Genomic DNA, 21,785 nt, shown 5'->3' with positions numbered 1-21,785 from the left:
TCTTCTAGGCATTTTATAGTTCTTGATCTTGCCGTAACCCTGATTAGGGAGTTGGGCCCACCCTCCTGACCAAGCATTGTTGGATTAGTTGTGTGCATAGGTTTATTTATGTTGTTTTATTTCCTTGTTGTGCAATGATTTTAGTGTGTTGTTGTGAGTCTTAACTTGTTGTTAATATGATTGTTGTTATAGTTATTACTTGTTGTTACACATTGTTATGTTATGATTGAATGTTCAATATTGGGTAGGGAAACTGTGGCCTGCATATAACTTGCATGATAGCCTTGAAATAACCAGTCAAGCCCCAGGTTGACAATTAATGTGGAATTGGGTGAATTGTATGATTCATATGTGAACGCCAACATTTTGGCCCCATTGTCGAGGAGACTCGAGCTCTGAACCTCCGCCTCATGCGCAAAAAAAAGACCATCACGATGATGAAGCAGAAGAAATCCTCCCTCATAACGCTGGCGAGAAAAATGATATCGGCATCTTTCCATCGAAAATGTTGTAACTTCTCAGGTAGGAGCGGGAGCGGCCGAGGCCTTGAAATGCGAAGTTAGAAGTCTTGAATTCCTGCAGCCATGGCAGAACAGGTATTCCAGCTCTATTCCTTCAAGGCTTTTTATGGTTTGTTTTATGTATTTTGGATTTTTTAGGGTTTCCGCAGAAGAACAAGCGAGTTTCTGGAGTGGAGAAGATTTTGGTTTATTGAGCTCTTTCAGATTCATGTCGTTTTATGGTAGCTGTTGTTTTTCTTACATTTGTTTGGCCCACAATATCCAGTTTTTATTAAGGAAACCCTTCTTTTTCATCCTGTCTCTCTTCCTATGAAAAACGTGGGATTGGGGCTTAAGCTATTTGCAGCAGTTTTGTTTTGTATGACTCTAGCGCTGATCAAGGACCATGTATTACAAAACGTAATGTCGGTGATGTACATTTATTAAGCTCCATGGTGTGGTTTGCCTCTCACAATTTTAATCTGTTTGATGGACAGTAGGTTTTAGGTTTTGAAGATCTATTGAGGAGTGGTATTTGCAGTCTCTGCTCTAGCCAGAGAATGAAGGATTATTCAATCGGCGTGGGTCTCTAGAGGGGAAAAAAAATTATGGCTGAACTGGAGCATTTGCTGCTAGAAGCAGCTGGTCAAACATCTACCAATGATGGAAAGCAAAACCGAAATCCTGTGAAAGGGAGACTAGAAGATTCTGATTCAGATGATGGCAGTGACTCGAAATACACTGATGACGATGATTCAGATAATGTTGGGACAACATATAGGAAGGCTTCTGGGTAAAGAATGCCCTTGAAAAAGAAATTTGATTCTGGTGACAAGATGATGATGACAGGGGTCGCCGTGATGATTCCGATAGTGATTTATCCATAGGAAGTGATTTATAAAAAGATGATGAAGATAGGGAGCAGCTTGGGAAAATGTCTGAACTGGACCGGGAGTTGATTTTGGCAGAACGAGCAGAAGCAAGGGATAATTATTTAATGCGTAAAAGGGCTCGCCAAAACGAGATTAGAAATCAACAACGGAAAGAAACAGGGCCTCCATCTTCACGGATGCGCTCTTCTGTGAAATCGACAAGGTCTGTAAAAGAAAATGCTTTGAGTGAATTGGTAGCAAGGCGGCAGAAAGCACAGGATTCTGACATTCAGCGTAAGCGGAGAGATAATACTGGTTCATCTAAGGGGCGGGATTCGTCACCTAGTAGAAGAAAATCTCATGCGAGTCTGAGCCTTAGTTTGTCATCCTCTAGTGAAGGAGAAGGAAGTGGAAGCAGTGGCGAAGAATCAGATAGTGATGGTGATGGTCCCGACTCTGCTGACACTCCTAGCTTTGAAGATATTAGAAGCATAACAATAAGGAGATCAAAACTTTCCAAGTGGTTTATGGAACCATTCTTTGAGAATATCATTGTGGGCTGCTTTGTAAGAATTGGGATAGGAATGTCCAGGTCAGGACAGAGTACTTACCGTCTTTGCATGGTAAAAAATGTTAATGTGACAGACCCTGATAAACAATACAAGTTTGAGAACCGCACCACATACAAGTATTTGAATTGTTTCTGGGGTAGCGAGAGCAGTGCAGCAAGATGGCAGATGGCCAGGGTGTCTGATTCACCTCCACTTGAGAAAGAGTTTTTAGATTGGGAACAGGAAGTAGAACGCAGTGGTGGTCGGATGATTAGTCGAGTAGAAGTTGAGGAAAAAATAAATGCCCTAAAAAAGATAAATCAATTTGTGTATTCTACAGAAACTGTAAAACAAATGTTGCAGGAAAAGAAGTTGGCTTCCAAAAGGCCATCAAATGTAGCTGCTGAAAAGGACAGGGTTAGAAGAGAGATGGAGCTAGCGGAGAGCAGGCATTATTATTCAGAAGTTGAGAGAATTAAAGTGAGATTGAAGGAACTAGAAGTCCTTTCTCTTCAGAGGAAAAGCAAGGATGTAAAAACCTTGATGCTAGCATAAATGAATAAGAAAAAGAAGGCTGAAAATTTCAAGAACTCTTCTGAGATCAAGCCTCTAAACCTTAATCTTAAAACAAGTGAAGAAGGGTATGATCCTTTCACTCGGCGTTGGACTCAATCTCAAAATTATTATGATACAAAGGCGAAGGTTGCTGAAGACAACACTGATGCGAACAAACAGGCAGATGCAGCCAAAGTAGAGGAAGCCATAGTAATAGAAACTACTGAGGATGATGGAAAGCTTGTCGACACTGATGCTCCTATATCAAAAGATGCAAAGGTGTATTCTTTGCATGATTTTGAACTTCCAATTTCACTTGTTGGACTGCAGAAGTATGGGGGTGCTCAAGGGGCCCCTTTAGCTTTTATGGCTAGAAAGCAGAAGATTGAGTCAACTTGTGGAGTGCAAGTTCCGAGCAATGATGGAAGGAGGCATAGTCTGACACTAACTGTGAATGATTACAAGCGTAGAAGAGGCCTGCTGTGAAAATAAATCATGATATTTTCTCTTCTTGTTGGTTTCCCCATTTAATTTTTATATGAAAGATTCGGAAATTTCCTTTTGGGATTGCCAAAAACATATGCAGAAAAGCCTTAAAGTGAACATTCTTGTAAATTGTTTCAAATTCTATATGTAGTGTGCCATTATAGGCACTTTCAAACACAACTGCAATAACCTAGTCAACCAAGGATTGTCTTTTAACAGTAGCAACATCATGGATTTTTGGCAGGCATGAAATCAACAATGTGTTAGAAATATAGGCTGTATTTTCTTGACATCTAAAGTTCAAGGGTGTTTTTTTGTCTCAACCATTCTGCTAAAAAATGGTATATAATGTTCCAAAAGGATTCCTTTCCTCTAAGTAACGCTATTCCACTGCAAGTTATCATGCAATTGGTGAAACATGGCATTTTATGTTGTTTGAGATTGATGTTGAGTGATGCATTTTTCTAAATTATTTTTGAAATATGTAGTGTTTTTCAGATTCATGTAATAAATGCTATGTTTTATTAATTTCTGTTGTTGTAGTATAGTTTGCTTAAATTCTTTTAGAGTTGTGGTTGTTTTTTTGTGCTTAGTTGTTTATTCTTGCTTTCGATTGATTGCAATTCTATCTAATAAGAAACTATCTTTTACATGGTAAAAAAGTTTGGCTGAATCAAGGAAAACATTCGAAAATCTAGAAGAACTTTGGTGCAGCCAAATAATTCAGTTCATTTGGGATTCGTATATTTAATCTGTTGTTTGTCCAAAACTGAACCAAACCAAATCCAATTTTAACCCAAAAAAATCATCTTCCCAAGAAACCCTAAAGAATTCTTAAGAAAATGCATTTTAACTTTCAAGCCACCAATGAATATGTTATTTGCCTATTTCTTCTCCATGTCCTGCCAATGCCTGTCACTACTCCCTCATTTAGGAGCTAGCCATGGGAGATTTCAGGAGACTATGCTGCTGTTGATGCCTATAGAGGTTTATCTATTCTGTTCATGTGTGAAGTCTCGAGGAGACTACATTTGTAGTTGGGACACTGTTGCCTGCACCTTAAAGGCCTACTTAGACCTTCATAAACAAAGTTACACTCAAATGAAGCATGCCAACCGAGCCAACATACTAAATAAGTAGCTTCCACTAGGTATTTCGTACAGTTTATAGTGTATGATAAGGAAATACATTTCTTGAAGGGATTGCATCAAAAGGCTCAACGGACCTTTGAGCATTTTTGTAGGGGTTTATGTTATCCAATCATTAAATTTTTTGATAAAATTAGTCTAGACTATCCACATACCTATTTTTTTTCAATAAATTTGTAGAAGTGCATGTTTTTGCTTTAATAATATGTATACTCGTGAATTTTCTAAACTGTAGTTTTGTGGGCCAATTGTTTTCTGTATTGTATGGTATCCACATTTGAATTCAGATTCTATCTTGATAACTATCATTTCTTAGTATGTTTTTATGAATATATTGCATTGTAAGTGTTCTTTCTCTTCTTACATTGGACAAGAGAATACGGTTGTCTTTGACAATGTGAAGTTGTTGAAGATGCAAAAATTCCCTTGCTTTACATGAGCCAACTTGACCTTCAATAGAAACGTTGTTGAACACAATGAGAAGTTTCATGTTTCTTTAGAGAGCATCCTGAAAGGCTTGTGTAATTCCTGCATTGTTTTGGTTGATGCCTTGTTGAGGAATCATTGAGACTCATCATGGTTTTGTGGTCCAATCAGAACCTATTCAATACTCACCTTCATTGACTATATTAGTCAGACACAAACCCTGTCAAAACTCTCAAGCCAGTAGGGCTCGGGCACAATGTTAGTTCCTCAATACGGTGATCAAAGTCTGTCATCAACATTACAATTGTCTTCACGCATCCTTTTTCTAAATGAATCTATATTACATGCGCTTGAAGAACTAGCTTTGAAGTCTCTATTCTCTGGCAATGTTCAGGTCTAAGTTCATGTAGGCAATTCTATGTTGAAATTATACTTGCATACCAGAATCTTATATTGGCGGAAGACCGTTACTCAAATGTCTGCCAAAAAGAGCACCCATTCTGACACACCACCTATGCAGAGGAAGAAGCCTCACAAGTGTTTGGGCTCCTTTTCTCTATCATGGCTAGGGAAGTAGCCAAGAGTAAATATCTCTGCAGGCATGAAGTCCAATAAAAATAATGTATAAGACATATTTAACAACCAACAATTGCATCTAAAATGCAAAATATGTTCCCAGCCTTTTAGAAAATGTGGAGTCCAGCAGAATGTGAGGCCAGCACTATCATCGAAATTCAAACCAGATATGAATCTTTCAGTCTTACGGTATTATGGGACAATAAAATCACTGATATATGAACTATATATCAAGCTTTCAATCCTAAAATATAAGTGTTGGATGCTTCACTGCAAAGCCCAGAAGCCTTCTTTCAAATGTAACAACTGGATGATGCACAGAATTTGATGCTAATAGAAGTTTGTATGGAGCGACGAACCCTTAACATGGTGGTGGGCTCTTGTACGAGAAGCCTTCTTTCAAATATAACAATTGAATGATGCACAGAAGTTGATGCTAAAAGAAGTCAGTATGGAGCGACCAACCCTTAACATGGCAGTGGGCTCTTGTACGAGACTTAGTCAACTCAAATTCACCTCCTACACAAACTTTGATATGCTTCAAGAAAGAAATGCAAGATAGGTTATACTTGAAGGGGAAAGCAGAGGAAATCATGAAGCAATGGATTCACGTAAGGTAAGTACCTGGTCAAAGGCTTCAAACAATATTTTTGATGGCTTCAAGTCCATGGTGATGAACTTAGAAGTTCCTTGACTCACTTCTCAGAGGACTCTCAACCAAAATATCCAAAGAAAAATGGACCTGCTTAGTATAAATTCTTTGGAGAATGCTTTACAAGTAGCTCTCGAGTTTGAGGCCAAAGCTTCAGAAGAAAATGTACTAAGCCTCCACCAACTAAAGCAAGGTTCTCGAAGCCTTATCTTTTAGAACTGTCTCTATTAGTAACTTAGAGCAGCCTTTAAATCAAGGAAATGACAAAGGTAAGAAAAAGTATAGTAGTTATCATAAATATGCATGCATGATAACTACAGGGTATTGCTCAAAAATATTGAATAACATAGAACCAGTGTTATTGGAACCAGACCGGAACTGGTGAAATCAGCCGGTTCGATCTTTTTGACACCCAAACGGGTCTGGTTTGAGGTCTGGAACCGGAAATGGCTAGTTTGGTATTGCACTAGCTGGTTAGGTACCAAACTGGCCAATTCTGCACAATTTGATTAAAGATGTTCCAAATGTAATTATTTTTTAGAAAAAAACAAGAATTTTTTAGTGGGGTAGCCTAATATTCAAGCCTATGGCTTTAGTATTGCTTATGCAATTCATAACATTACCATGAAATGACTTTGGATGTTTGAGAGTAGTTCTGACCTCATTGAATTTCATATGGAGAAAGTAAAATTTTAGATCTCACTCAAAATTTAGTAGACTTGACAACCTTCTTCAGGATTTCAATATTTTGGGGATTGCCACATTTCCACTGGATTTTGTTATGTATGAGGGTATGAACTAGTAATTAATCAAGAAAACTAAGCTCTCTATGTACCTTAAAGTTAGTGACATTGGTTGATGAACTCTTCTCTCAGAACCCTACTAAAAATGTATCCATCACTGAAACAAAATCTTGACTTGAGATGCTACTTTTTTTTCTATCTTATTTTAATGCTTAGAGGGTGATATTGATGATGGAGATCCTAATATAGACAATGATTTTGATTATATGTAGCTATTTGTTGTAACATGATTTTATTTTTTTGATGCTAACGGTCATCTGGACCCTGTTTGTTGATGTTTTTTCGGTTTAGAGATGGATTGTACTACCCTATTTGTTGATGTTTTTTCGGTTTAGAGATGGATTGTACTTGACGCTATTTTTGTTATTTTCTTTTATAAGACCTAGATAATGCAAGGGCCACACAATTTCCACTGAAGCATCCACTTGGGTTAGCCTCTATGTTTTGGATGATTACACAATAGATAAAATTGGCCACCACTTATCGAAAATTCCATCCAGCCATATAGTCGATGCTCAATCCTACCTTATATTTTCTAAACACAACCAATAACTCCACGAGGATAACATGATCCCTATTTATCAAATACACCAGCTGCTCGCTCAAATGGCTGGTACCTATAATCATAGCCCTGTATGGATAAAAACTGATGACTACGAGTTATGTTGGCTCTATACATTGATGACAATTTCTTTAGCTTTGCCAACAATCATTGTACTCTAGTATAGACTAAATGGAAACTGGAATTTCCATTATCCAGAAGATGGAATCTTACCCAAGGCATTCACAAAAGTTGTTGCCAACCCACAACTGGTTGAAAATAATCTCCATCATCATAACAAACTTTATGCCCATAATATGCACAAATGGTAACACATGATACATCTCCCAAACCAACGGAGTCCAACTAAAGTCTAATCCAAGATCCTCCATTCTCAACACTTTATGCATAAAAAAACTTGTCTGTAATCGGCCTCTCTTTGCACTTTTTGGGGCAATTGCTAGTTATATTAAGTTACTTGAAAAATCGGTCTCCTACAATGAATTTTAGGTATCAAAGGAGGGAAACGGTTATTTCCATTGATTGAGGAATCATTTAGGCAATTGCACTCTTGTAGAAAAGATTTGTGTTGGTTCAACCTGGGCCTGAAACTTTTTCACTGTCATCTAATTAATGAATGCATTAGGTTGACCATAACAAAATATCCATTTTCAGAATACACATTATCATCCACCCTTGCTTTCAACAATGCCCATTCACATGTCACTATTCTTCCCCACTCTATGCCTTACGACGTTTCCTTTGCAACATAAGGTGCAAATGCTAGTATACTCTAGTTTAAGATTAAGGACGACGTCGGTAGATTATAGAATCTAAATATTTGCCAAGTAGGTGGAAATAGTTATTAATTCATATTAATAATAAAACGTATAAAGTGAAGCGGGTATAATTTTATTTTAAATATTATTATCAATAATAAAAATAATTAGTGTTATATATAGATTTTTATATAATAGCATAGCTTATCAATATCATATATCTAAAAAAAACATAAGCTATTCCATATATCAAAATTAAAGTTATTTCATATAACAATGGTTTATATGATGTTTTTTTAATTAATTAATTTAATTAATAAAATAAAAATGACATAATTATTTTATAGATAAATCTCAAATTTTTATTTGTGCATATTACTAAGAGTATTCTAAAATATTTCATGGAAATTAAGCTAATAATTATTGAGAATTAAATTTAAATTATAAAAATCTTATTCCAAAATAAACACCTATCCACATAACTAAATCCACTATTTAAAATCATGTATGCTTGATATACTTCTAGAAGAGTATAGAAATGACAAGAACTTAATGCTAGCAAGTGGTGATGAAGGAGCTGAAAGTAAGAATTAAGTCTTATGGGTTTGAAATAATTTTCTTATTTAAATTGATTACTTTTGTTTTAACTTAAAATTATTAGTGGGTGCAGTGATGATGGTTGTGCTTCTAATTCATAGATGTAGAATAACTAGTGTAGATTCATTTTAACAACGGAAACAAATCTTTTGATATTTAAATTTTTTTTAAACTACAAAATATAAAAAAAATAAAGGCTTGCATCTGAAGCTACTTAATCGCTCCAGCACTTGGTAAATCACCTGAATTGTGTAGACTATACAATTTCAGCAAATCCCTGCTAGATTTTAAAGGAAAATGACAAAACAAATATATCTCAAAAAAAGAAGTACCCAAATGTAAAACTGCTTGAAATGTGTTAAATATTATAACCATAAAAAAATAAATTTTAAATCCTTTATATAATATTATAACCATAAAAAATTAAATTTTAAATCCTTTATATAATATATACATATTTTGGGAGGTAAACAGGAATCCACGCTCCATAAACCAACAAGGAGTTGCAAAAGTAAACAAAATCAGAGATCTGAGGGTTTAAGGAAAATGGACGCCGCAACAGCAACACGCCCCTTTGCCGCTGGAATAGATAGGAATAAGGTCATCGTGTAGCTGCTGCAGAACAAGCGAATAGGCAAAGAAGATTATCAGCGACGGGGGAATTGTTACCTTCTTCTGGAAGATAAGAGATATATTGTAGATCTGGAACATGGTGCAGCGGATCAAGATTTTGGAGCATACAGGAGAAATGTCGCCGTTCTACAGATCACATTCCCCTCCCAATCTGATGCAAACATGACAGATCTGGCACCCTGGGGCTGTAGCAATGTCAAATTCAACGAAGCACGCCCGGAAACAGAGCGGAGGGCTTTTAATCTCATCAGTTTGGCATACAGTTATACGCTGGCTCAGATCCGAGGACAAGAAGCCCACGACGACCATAACCCCGAGGTAAGGAAGCGTAAACTTAAGCTTTTTTCATATCAGACCCCGGATCTGTTCCATTATGCTGCAGATCTCGTTGTCCATCTATTCGAGCGAATGCCATTGAGCCCAGATTGGGCATCATTTTTCTTGATCCGTGGCACAGCGCCCAGATCGAGCCATGGGCTCTTTGATCTAGACCTGCGTACTGTAGAACGACCCCCATTCTGGTCAGATCTGGAAGCCTACTCACTGTTTAGAGAAGAGCAAAAGATGGATAATAGAACCTTGTTGTTAGATCTGCACATGACAGATCAAGAAGCTTCTGTTCCTGAAGTGCCCAAGGAGAATCTAAACATTCTCTTTATCAGATCCATGGAAGGGAACACAATATGTATCAAGATAGGAAGCTGGGAGGAAATAAAAATGCTCAAACAGAGGATACAAGAAAGGACAAGCATCCCACCCTGCAAACAAATCCTGATCTACACAGGAAAAATACTACAGGAGGAGCACAAACTGAACAAATATGGCATAGGCAAAGACTCAACAATTTACCTCAGCACAATAATCCGTGGACGAAGTTAAAGCACGAGCTCAAAAGCAACTGCTTCCTTCAAAGATGCAGTGAAAGGGAAGAAGGAAACACAAGCACATACAGATCAGCAAGCCACAATACCCGGACCCTACATTGTCGAGCAAACAGCACAAAACCCTGCAATAACAATTTCTGCACCTGAGGTAAATGAAATACATGAGGATTATTTAACCAAAGCTGTGATATGCAGGTTCAATGGTTTTTGGCCCAAGCCGGAAGCCCTTCGTCAATGGATATACTCCATATGGACAGCAAACTGCGACATCCATCTCTGTTCTAAAGGTTTCTTTATTGTCAAATTTGATACAGTAAATGATAAAGAATATGCATTGAACGAGGGACCATGGTTCTGGGGCAATGCTGGACTGTTCTTGACACCCTGGTTCCCAGAATTCGATCCGAATACTATGGTGGTCTCCAAAATGCCTGTGTGGGTAAAATTATACAATCTACCCCTACACTTTTGGCATTTCAAAGTATTAGCAGACATCGGCAACACATTGGGGAAATTTTTAAAAGCAGATAATGACCGCCTCTCCAAGGACATCTACACATTTGCCAGGATCTGTGTGGAGGTGGATCTCAGCCAAGGATTACCAGACCACATTCTCTTACTACACAATGAAAAGCAATGGGCACAACCGCTTGATTATGAAAACACAGCCTTCAGATGTCGCATATGTCGCCAAACTGGCCATCTACAAAGTATATGCCCTCAAAACAAAAAAGACAAGAAAAGAAGACAGCCACCAAAGCCGAAAGGATGGCAGTTTTCAGCCACAGATGACATAGCAGAAGAAGAAAACACAGAAGATATCAACATATCTCAAGAAGCAGAATATACAGGAAATAATACAGAACACAGCCCACAGAATGATGAAAAACAGATGGGGTCTGCAATAGTGCAAACCAATCCACAGCAGCAAAGTGAGAAATTCAGCCCAGCACAAGAAATTGGAGGCAACAAGCGAGCACACTCAACAGAAAGCTCAGATTCTGAAAAAGAAATTACAAACGAAGCACACATGGCAATTGTAATAGCCACACCCAACAATGAAGGTTGGCGGAAAGTGGAAAAAAAGAAAGGTAGAAAAGCATAGTTTAGGCTGAAAATCTTTTTAGATCCTGAAGCACAGGACAAGTTTTGATAAAGCATATGCTGATTCAGCATCTACAACATGTAATTTTAATCAATATGAATAAAATTACGATTTTTCCAGAGGAAAAAAAAATAATATATACATATTTTTATGTATTGTTTTCATTGAAATATTTTATTTAACATAAACATTGAAATATTTTACCATATCTTCATTTTTATTTTATTTATTATCCACATTAAATATTTAATTATTAATAATATTTTTTGAATTTCATATATCAATTTTTATTAAAATTTGAATAAACTATGGATCTTCCTCTTATTAGGAAGAAACTGAATCATTTTTCTTTCAATAACCCCTTCTTTGTTTTGGATATTCAAATGTTTTACTCTCTAGATATATTATTTCTCTGTATATATACATATATATTGTAATGTTTATCACCCAAAAAAACTATTTATTTACTTACACAAGTACTTAACATGTACTAAAGAGATGACATATGGTTCATATCATAACTTATTCACGAGCCACTTACTGCAAATTATCTTAATCGTCACACATTAGGACTTATTCACACCTTATAACATATGCATATATATATTTACTATGCTATGCGGTGGATAGCATAGCTATACTATATGTTTCAATTGCAATGATTTTTGGCTTTAGGGATCGATCCCTTTAACATCCTACAAACATTGTATTGTAATTTAATTTATGCCCTGACCACCTAGCGCATATCCACCATCCAACTGGGTCAATTGATCCGATGACTAGGATGAGGGTGGAAAACAATAAGGTAACCGCCCTCTCCTGGGTTCTGGAGGCTTCCTCTCATTTCCTCATCAGACGTTAGGGTTTTTTTGGTCTGCAACATGGTAACCAATTAGGCACACGGTTTTTTTTCTAGAACACCCTTATGGAGACAAGTAAGACTTACTCTCCTTCTTCTCCAATCTGTTTTCTTGAAAATGTGTTCCTATTGGGATTCTACAATACCCAAACAAACTCCTCGGTGGTATGGCTTGCAGGTCAGAGTCGTTTGCAAGGAGTACTAGTGGAGTTGGTCTTCTACCCCTTTATTTTTACTCACTTGCAGGTTTTCTGAATTAAGTGAATATTGTTTTTGCTTCTTTGTTGTTTGACAGTGCCAAAGCATACGAATTTTGGGTATTTTCCAAGTAACTGGTTTCATTACAATATTTTGTAAGTTCTTTTAAAATTGATAGAAGTCCAACTTCCGAGAATTAACTCGAATATGAACTCTGTTTACCAAGTATTCCTTGTGTCAGACTCTTTGGTTTTGCTCACAACGTCGTGCCAGGATTCTTCTAATCCACCTCTTGTTTCCTCCATGTTCTTTTCCTTCAACTTTCTCAATGGAATTAGGGATATTGTGACAAAGGCTAATCTCAAGCTGCTCAATTTTTTGTATTTCTAGCTGACTCGAATGCCCTAAGGCCTAGACAAAACTTTAGATTGTTGCTTATAATGGTTTACTTCAATTCCTCTTGTATTGTGTTCCTTTAAGTAAGAATATATTGGAAAAACCCTAACTGGGTTACAATACTATATTTCTTTTGTTTGTTTGACATTTATGGATATGTGTAACTCTACATATTTTGACACCGAGTCGTTATCTATTCTTTTTTGGGGTTTGTTTTGTGAATTAAGCACTGTCATTTGTATGTTTATTTGTTTTGTGTATAGACTTTGGTTACAGATAATTTTAAAGTATGTCAACATTTATATGTTTATCCACTATTGGTTGTTTAGATATTTCATTATAGTTCTTCGATTTTGTTTCTAAATTTTGGAATATACAGTTAAGGGTTTTCCCATTTTGTTAAATATTCAAATTGTTATTGTTTCAGGGTATTCATCCATTACATTTGATGATTGGCAAGTGCATCTATTTCAGTCTTCGACTCCAAATCTCTTAGGCTGATATAATTATTTTTCTTTTGCCCCATCTTTGCATATGATTCTTTAAGTGTTTTTCCCTAAATATTTTGTAGGTACTCAAACGCCTGGTTGCAAGGTGGACTGACCTCGTTCTCTATTCATATTATTTCCCAGAGGTGTTGCAGGGTTAGCCCATGGTTCTGGAATGTCCTTGATAGGCTTCCCAACCTCTTGACTCAAGGCTAACTAGGACCCTCATACATCAACACCCTTATTTTCTCTAACTGTTCAAAAGTATATTATGTTTTAGATTGAATTTCTCTAGAATAAATGTATAGAAGTTTTCTCTTCTAACTACGGTTTTATCAGTACCAATTCTCTTTTATATTAATAGAAAAGAACAAACTTCTATTTTCTTGCATTATTCACAAAGTTTAATACAGTTATACAGAACTATTGTTCTATTATCTTTTGGAATTGAGTTTGAGTTCTCATTCACACTCTTTAATTCCTTCTTTACAATAAATAACACAGATAAAGTTCCAGTTTCTTTCGAGACTCATATAGCCATGAATTACATTTATAATTAACAAAATACATTCATATAATGATACTTATCTAGTCTTTTGTCTGCAATGCAAAAGGAATCAAGAAGTCTCTCCACCCGACCGTGAGGCTGGCAATAATTTCTAGTCTCCCCCTGAGCTTCCACTCGTCCAGATAGTGTAGGTGTAATTCCTAAGTTATCCAACTTCCTAACTGTTGGAATTATGATACAGGTGTTGTCCTTGATGGTAACTCGCTCAGATGAAAGATCATAGTGCAGCATGACAACAGCAAAGAATCACAGATTAGACTACAAAGAATGAAGAAAAAGAGGTATACGCAGGTTCACATTAACCAAGTTGTGTATACATGCAAGTTCACCAAACACAAGTCGCATATACATACACACACACTTTCACAGAAGGAAAAGTGCATGTATGTTGGAAAACTAAGCTTTTGGCCTGAGGTATTTTGATCCATGGTATAGGTCCAAAGTATTTGGTCTCAGGTATTGACCCTAGGTATTTGGTCCAAGGTATTGGTCATAAGTGGTTTTGATCCATGGTATTGAGAAAGGCCTAAAACTATATAAGGAGGAGAAGATCATTAGGCCAAGGTGTGCAAGTATCGAATATCTGATGAAGTGTGAGATCTAGTATGCAAGTGATTGGCTTAGGGTGCTTTGTTGGATCTAAACCAAGGATGAACCTTAGTGGTTGATGAAGGATAAGATCTAATGATGGATCAGGATCTTAAGGCTTAAATTGAATTATCATTATATGGTTTGATCATGTAAAATCTAGATCTGAATACTGACGCATGTGTTATTCTGTAAATATCATGATATAGGTATAACTGAAGCCTAGAATAGTTAAAAAATTATGAATTACTATTTGCAGATGTGTACGTTGGTTGGCTTTGATAAAAGCGTGTATACACGCAAGTTTGACACATGGAAGTAGTCTATACATTATAAAGTATGTTTCAGTTGTTTCTGTTTGCTGTTGCAAAGTTTTGGGTTTTACTTTGGGTTCTGGTGACTGTATTCTGTGACGGTGTTTTGAATAATCAGATTCAAGTTTAGTGATTGGTTGATGCAGATGTACTTGATGATTGTATTGTAGTTATGATGTTGTTGATGGGTCTAGTATGAAAATTGAATGACATGTGGCCTTCAAATTGTGGTGTTTTTTTCTAGGCGTATCTAGTCTGAAAATTCATGAAACATAGTCCCTGGTAGAAGAGTGGAGTTTTCTATAGGCTGGCACCTACATACTAGTAAAGATATTGGCTAGTACAAGAGCTAGGGGGTTGTAGCTATTTTCCAGTAGAAGCTAGAGAATGAGAGAAGGTAGCAACCTTCTGCATGTAGAAGCCTGTGTATTGGTATGAGTCTACACCAGTACAATGTTGTAAACAAATTTTCTTATTATCAAAAGAAGACAAACATGACAGCAGTAGTTGGATTTCACCCACATTGGGTTTCCACCTTATATCTTGGTGTTCATGTGTGTTGCTTATGTGTGATTCTTTATTCTTCTTTTAATACACTATCTAATAAATCTCTGATATACTGGTTAAAGTTCAATGCATGATAAATTGGGTAAATCAAAAGTTCTTTGCATATACGCTAGTTGCTTTAAGTACAGTCGCGTGTACATGCTAGTTCACTTAGCTGAAGTAGCGTATACAAATCTATTTGGGAAATAAATTTATTAGTCTGATAATACTGATTCACCCCCCTCTCAGTATTATTTCCAACAATTGGTATCAGAGCCAGTCCTTCAGAAGAAGCTTGATCGCTTGAAGGGAGATCCATCATCATGAGTAATCAATAAAGCATGGGATCCATCAGGCCACCAATCTTTGATGGGAGAAACTTTGTTTATTATAAGATAAGAACCACAACCTATATATAATCACTTGGAATGAATGTCTGGTAAATCGTGGAAGGGGGATATACATTTTCATCAGCAATTCCTATAGATATGGCAGGTAAAAAGAAATATGAAACAAATGCCATGGTCGCCAATACATTATTGGGAAGTCTGTCATAATCAAAGTTTGTCAAAGTTATGCAGCTCAAATAGGCCAAATAAATATGGGACAAAATCATTTTGAGCTACGAAGGATATTCTTAGGTAAAACGGGCTAAACTTCAAACTCTCAGAATTCAATATGAAATGCTTAAGATGCACAATGATGAAAGTATAGCTAGTTAATTCTTACGTATAGATGAGGTTGTCAATTGTATGAAGAATATGGGAGAAGATATAAAGGAAGTTACTTTAGTTGAGAAAGTTTTAAGATCCTTGTCTGCTAAATTTGAATCAAAAGTATCTGCCATAGAACAAAAATAGGATCTGCAGACTATCACTATGACACAACTTCACAGAACCTTAACTTCCTTTGAGATGAGAAAAGGAGGCCCATCAAATATGAGAGAAGCCACATTTAAAGCTTCAGCAAAAGGAAAGGAAGAACTCAATGAATCAAGACATATTTCAGAAGAAAAAGATGAAGTAAACTTTTTCAAGAAGCTTCAACAGGGTTCTGGAAGATTTAGAGGTAAAGCTCCCTTCAAATGTTTTGCCTGTGGCATAGTCGGTCATTATGTTGCCAAATGTCCTCATAAATATAAAAACGATAAAGGGAAGGAATATGCAAAATAGAATAGAAAAAAAAGTGTTAGTAAAAAGAGTTACTAGACTCATGAAGATAGCGATGGTCCATCAAATAGTGATGTAGATGAAAATAGTAATGACTATAGACTTCTAATGGCTTATGACGATGATAATTTTTGAGATGCTTTAGAAGAAGATGACCTTCATGAAGAAGTCTCTAAACTCAAAATATGTTTAGAATAAAAGAATATGATTATAGATACCTTGACATACCAACTTGCTAAAAAAGGAAAACACAATGAAAAACTAGAATGTTGAATTGTGGGTCTAAGAAAGGATCTTGAGAAAACGAAATCTCTCAATCTTAGATTTGCTAAAGGATCAGAAACCTTAAATGAAATTATCAAAGTGTAGCATTCTCCTCTGATAAAGACAGGTCTTGGATATACTGAAGAAGCATCTCAATCACAAAAGTCGTCAAACTCCACTAAAAGCTATCTTGATGCAGCAAAGAACAGTAACAATATGACAATCATCAGCAAAGGAATAAAGAAAATCACCAGGTAAATTAGAATCAATTTGCTTGAAGAATGAACAGAAGCCACAACCAATTTCAAGTAAACCATACTTAATTTGCTCCAAAGATGAATATCAATAGAAACTACAGTAACCAGGTCAAGAGATTCGACAATTGCAAGAACTTATTTAATGGTCAATGTTTCTCATGTCATAATTTTGGACACAAAGCTACTCAATGTGTTTCTTACAAAACCATCATGACTAGAGAAGCAAAAAATCAAAGGAATGTGACAGGGATCAAGAAAAGTTCCTATAATAACTTTTCTCTTCTTGAAAATGAAATAGAATGCTCAATCTATAACAACTTTGGCCATGAAGAATCTGAATGCAGGAGAAAATTTCGGTAAACATCTCAAAAGGAGAAAACTCCATTAAATCCCAAGATATGGAGAAGGAAAGAACATCAAACAAAAATATGTGGTATAGCCTTGTATGAAAAGGACAAGAAAATCAGTAGTATATCGACAGTGGATGCTCAAAACACATGACAGGTGACAAAGAAAAACTTCACTCATATAATGCCTCAAAAAAGGAAAAGAATGTCTAATTTGGAAATGACACTCCTGTTGTCATAAAAGGTAAACGTTGTGTTTTCTTTAAAGAAAAGGTTAAAGCTGGGAATGTTATGTATGTAGACGGTCTAAAGCATAACCTGTTGAGTGTCAGTCAAATGTGTGATCAAGGAAATGAAGTGGTGTTTCAATCAAACGGATGTGCTGTTCATGAGCTTGATACAAGAGAAACCGTTATCAAAGGTACAAGAAGTCCAAACAACTTATACATACTCAAGGGAGGACAACAACAGTGCTATCTAAGAAAAAATGATGAAAACTGGTTGTGGCATAGAAGGTTGGGACATCTAAACTTTTCTAAAATAAGAAAAGCATGCAAGTTCCAGATTGTTTGTGATCTTCCAGATATCAGCATCCCTGAAAATACAATATGAAAACCATGTCAATTCGGTAAGAAAACCAAAGCTCACTTCATTGAAAAGGAAGGGTCAGCTAATAAGCCTCTTGAACTTGTCCATATTGATTTATGTGGACCATCAAGGAAAAAGTCACCTCGTGGAGAAGAATACTTTATTTTGTTCATTGATGATTTTTCCAAAACGAGTTGGATGGGTATTCTAACGCATAAAGATGAAGCATTTGAAAATTTCAAATCCTTCAAAGCTTTGGTTGAAAATGAATTACATCGCAAAATCAAATGCCTCAGATCTAATTGAGGAGGGAAATTTACCTCGGATGAATTCTTTGACTTTTGTGATGATCCAGGTGGATATTGGTGGCCACCTGCCAAGTCCACCTGGACCCCCACCATTGTTTCTCTCAGCGTTTTCAGTTTCCTTAATTGTAGCACAACTTACTATTTTTAACAGTTTTTCGGGTCCCGAACTTCTAGAGCCATTTTGAGGCCCTAAATGACATTTTTTGGGAAATCTGGGAGCAACATGGGTCCACGGACCGATGTTTCTCTTCCCAAAGTGGCAGTGCTCGGATAGATCTTTCTAACGAGCTATTGTACACGTCAAATGGAGATCGTATGCCAAAGTTACGACCCCGGGAAGTTGATGTATCAATTTACCCAAACGGGGCCCATAGTTTGGCGTTTCATATTCTAGGGCTAGGTTTTGGAATGTTAAGGGTTTTCCATTGTTTCTCAACAATAAATAGGCCATCGAGACTCATTGTAAGACAGTTCAGAGGCATGTAGCCACCACATCTCTTCCTAAAGATAAGCTACCATCGCCCTAGCTGGTTTATTTCCATTACTGTTTGTAAGCATATTTCAGTATTTTACATTAATGAAATGAAGTATTATTTCCGCTGCATATCTGTGTTTATGGTTATCTCTGTAATTTATTGTGTTCCTATTTAAGTCCAGATCATTGGTATTAGAGCGGTCTGCTTTTTCTCTGTTTTTCTTTGCATGTCCCCAACGAGGTCGGGATATAAGGAGTTAGGGCTTGAACTGGTCGAACCTTTGCAAGACTAGCCTCACAAATCCCGACGGCCTCCCATGGCGGATGAGAAGAAAGACGAGGGGGCAGGAGATGCTATCAAAATATTGCTCGAAGAAGCCCTCGAGCAACAACCGAACACGATGATGGACAGCTTTGCGCAGATCCTTCAGCGGCTACCCAGAAGCAACGCATCAGCTTCTAGGAGCTACTCTGGAAACGCCACGCCCTTTAAGGTACAAGTTAATTTTGAAATCCCCATATTCGAGGGTCAGATAGACGCAGATGCCGTAGATAAATGGTTAAATCTGCTAGAGGGTTATTTTTCTGTTCATGAATTTTCGAGTCAGGAAAAGATTGTTTTCGCTCTTTTGAAAGCAGCCCCCCACGTCAAGGACTGGTGGGAAACTTACTCCGAGTAGAAGGATGAAAGTACCGGCTCACTATTTTTAGCTGCACCCACCTGGAATTCATTCTGGGAGGCCATCAAGGAGCAGTACTACCCTGTCGGAAGCTATGAGGATGAATACATAAAGTGGACCATGCTATTGCAAGGAAGGGACCAAGACGTGCTGGAGTTCACCAATCTTTTCCATACCCTTTGCACAAAGTTGGGTATCAAGGATTCGTCGCAGCATTTGATACTCAAATACCGCAGATTCCTGCACAAGTACATCCAGGAAGAAATACAATTCCTGAACATCTACTCACTTGGCACACATACCGATATGCTGTAAAGGTCGAGCATAAGTTTAAACACAAGAAGCGAGACTTTGGATCTGCGAATCCAAAGAAAGGGAAAGGTGCCCCTAAACCACAGAAAAAAGGACAAAGCCAAGGCGAGGCATCCCAAGACAACCTGCCGAAGCTGCAAGCAAAGAAAAGCACCGCGAAGCCAAAAAAGGACACAGGAAAATGGTGTGAATTCCATAAGAGCTCCACTCACAACACAAGTGAGTGTCGGGCCAAGCAGTCACTGGTGGCTGAGCTAAAGGTTTCAGAATCAGATGCATGTTCTGACTCTTAGTCAGAACCCGACAAGGGGAATGACAAAGGGAAGCAGATCATTGATGTGGATTCCAACGCCACTATTGCTACCGCCAAGATCCAGAAAAATGAACCGGAAGATCCAGAGGAGGAGGAGCGTCTCTTCTACTCCCAGATGTGGGTAAAGGGCTCCCCACTATAATTCATTGTCGATAGCAAGAGCCACAAGAACCTCATTTCGGTAGAGGTCATGAAGCGGTTGGGCTTACCGATCATAGCACATCCACAACCGTACACCATCGGGTGGCTTCACCAAGGACGAGATCTTCGCATGAGCCAGTATTGTCGCCTTCCATACAACATCAAGCCCTTCACAGATGAGGTACTGTGTGACATTGCTCCCCTTGAAGTCTATGATGTATTATTAGGACAACCATACTTGTGGAAGCGACATGCTGTGTATGAATCAAGGCCCCGTGCTATTATTATTACATTGGGAAATAAGTTGTACAGGATACCAGAGGTAGCACCGCCTATCGCCATCTCTTTGGTTACTGCAAAACAATGCAGTAAGCTCGTTTCCAAAACTGGGAAATTTGTTTTCCTCATGATACGCCCTCAAGGAATGAAGGAGACGGTGGTCGCGGCCTCCAGACAGGGCACCTCTACATGACAACTACAAATGGACAAGGTCATGGAGGAGTACGAGGACATCTTCACCTCCCCTGCAGGGGTTCCTCTGCACTGTCAAGTCAAGCACTCCATCGATATGACCCCAGGTGCGCCGCTACCCAATGGACCAATTTATCGGCGCTCCGTTCTGGAGAATAATGAAATCAAGAGGCAGATTCAGGAGCTCCTGCAGAAAGGTCACATCCATCCGAGTTCATCACCTTGTGGGAGTCCGATCGTGTTGGTACAGAAGAAGGATGGGACTTGGAGACTCTGTATTGACTATCGGGCGCTGAACAAGATCACTGTCCGTAATAGGTACCCGATCCCGCGGATTGATGACCTCCTGGACCAACTAAAGGGGGCAAAATATTTCAGCAAGATCGATCTGAAGTCAGGATATCACCAGGTACCAATTGAACCCTCTGATGTGTGGAAGACTACCTTCAAAGCCAAGGAGGGCCTTTTCGAATGGTTGGTTATGCCTTTCGGATTGACGAATGCTCCTGCAACCTTCATGAGGCTAATGGATGACATCTTGCGGCCATTCACCAACTCATTTGTAGTGGCATACTTGGATGACATTCTGATCTTCAACCAGAGTTGGGAAGAGCACCTCCACCATATCCGACAGGTTCTCCAAACACTGTGGCAACATAAGCTATGTGCCAATTTGGAGAAATACAATTTTGGCATGACCCAAGTTCAGTATCTGGGATACATTATTGATGAATAGGGGGTGCATGTGGATCTAGCCAAGGTCCAAGTCATTCGGGATTGGCCATCTCCAACCACTCTGACAGAGCTCCGCAGCTTTCTAGGTCTTGCTAACTTCTAGCGCAGGTTCGTGTTGCGGTTTTCTCATATCACTTGACCCTTGAGTCAAGTCACCAAGGGAGGAGCGGAAGCAAAATTCTTTTGGTCTGAATCTCAACAGAAGGCATTCATAGAGTTGAAAGATTGCCTCTGCATGGCACCAGTGCTCACGTTACCAGATTTACAACAACCATTTGAGGTCGAGACAGATGCCTCTGACTATGCTATTGGGGCAGTCCTTACTCAACACGGGCATCCAGTGGCATATCACAGTGAAACACTTTCAGACACAGTCCGGAAGTATCCCACTTATGATAAAGATATGTATTCCATTGTGCAAGCCTGCCAAAAATGGAAGCATTACATTTTGAAGGAAACTGTCATCCACACAAACTACCGACCCTTGCAGTTCATACAGACCCAAGGGAAATTGTAGAATGATAGCCATCAGAAGTGGTCTACATACCTACAACAGTTCCATTTGAATATCAAGTATAAGAAGGGCAGCACCAACAATGTTGCAGATTGCCTCAGTCGACCACCCATCATGGCGTTAACCACTGTGCTTAACTCTTGTGG

General features: G+C 37.9%; 1 pseudogene; it reads left to right on the top strand.

Annotated features, from left to right (window-relative positions):
- The first annotated feature begins 1,108 nt into the window (after positions 1 to 1,108).
- Positions 1,109 to 2,964, top strand: LOC149194913 (protein RTF1 homolog pseudogene; annotated as a pseudogene).
- The last annotated feature ends 18,821 nt before the right edge of the window (positions 2,965 to 21,785 follow it).

The sequence above is a fragment of the Pinus tabuliformis genome, chromosome 2_2 (assembly GCF_031772625.1).
Source record: "Pinus tabuliformis cultivar Carrire ecotype Pingquan chromosome 2_2, CPIR1, whole genome shotgun sequence".
Classification (NCBI taxonomy): Eukaryota; Viridiplantae; Streptophyta; class Pinopsida; order Pinales; family Pinaceae; genus Pinus; species Pinus tabuliformis.
Note: the sequence above shows the minus strand (reverse complement) of the source record. Positions and strands in the feature narration are given on the sequence as shown.